This window comes from Frankliniella occidentalis, unplaced genomic scaffold (genome assembly GCF_000697945.3).
Source record: "Frankliniella occidentalis isolate FOCC.00 unplaced genomic scaffold, Focc_3.1 Scaffold1340, whole genome shotgun sequence".
Classification (NCBI taxonomy): domain Eukaryota; kingdom Metazoa; phylum Arthropoda; class Insecta; order Thysanoptera; family Thripidae; genus Frankliniella; species Frankliniella occidentalis.
In genome coordinates, this window is record NW_026268442.1 from 11,744 (window position 1) to 12,508 (window position 765).

The 765-nt window shown below is 61.7% G+C and overlaps 1 non-coding gene across 1 annotated transcript; it reads left to right on the top strand.

Annotated features, from left to right (window-relative positions):
• Nucleotides 1-474: 474 nt before the first annotated feature.
• Trnar-ucu (transfer RNA arginine (anticodon UCU)) lies at nucleotides 475-547 on the top strand. The gene has a single exon. It is a non-coding gene; the product is annotated as a tRNA-Arg (tRNA).
• Nucleotides 548-765: the final 218 nt, after the last annotated feature.

Sequence of the window (765 nt, forward strand, 5' to 3'; positions counted from 1 at the left end):
GAGAGAGAGAGGGAGAGAGCGAGAGAGAGAGAGAGAGAGAGAGCGGCGCAGGCGCGAGTGCGAGAGAGAAGGGAGCAGGAGCGCGCGCCGCGGTGCAGGCAGCATGCGGTGCAGTAATTGCACGGGAGAAACACGTACGCGGAAAGTGCTGGCATAGCAAAGTCATTTAGTCGTGCGGTGCCGTGGGTGCATGCAAAGCGACTTGCAAAATGGGGAGAAAAAAAAGAGGGAGATGGCCCGCGACGGGGGTCGTACCCACGCTTCTTACTCATGAGTGGATACGTCTCAGAGAATGCCCGCAGACGCTGGCTGCAAGTTTCTGGCCGGATGTTCGGCGTTGCGAGGGAAACGAGGGTAATCCCCGCCCCGGCCCGCCCCGCTCTGGTTCCTGGTCGCCTCCGGGCGATGAGTGAGTAAGTAGCTCGTCAACCGAGCGGCGAGTAAACAATGCGACAGCTGTGTCCGTCCTCGTCGGTCCCTGTAGCGCAGAGGATAGCGCGTCGGACTTCTAATCCGAAGGTCGTGGGTTCGATCCCCACCAGGGATGCGAACGTGAGTGTAGTGTGTCACTCTTTTTGTTTCCTTGTACTCTTTGTCCACTCTGAAGACGGGGCCGACGACTAGACCGACGGCTTTGTGAGCTCGCATTGGGCGCGGCTGGTTGGTGCATCTCGTCTCGGACGGCGGGGCGGGGCGGGGCACAAGTGGTCAGGTGCAGTGGCCTTGCTCAAGGGCAGACGTCGCCCCGCCCGCCCGGCCGTGGCG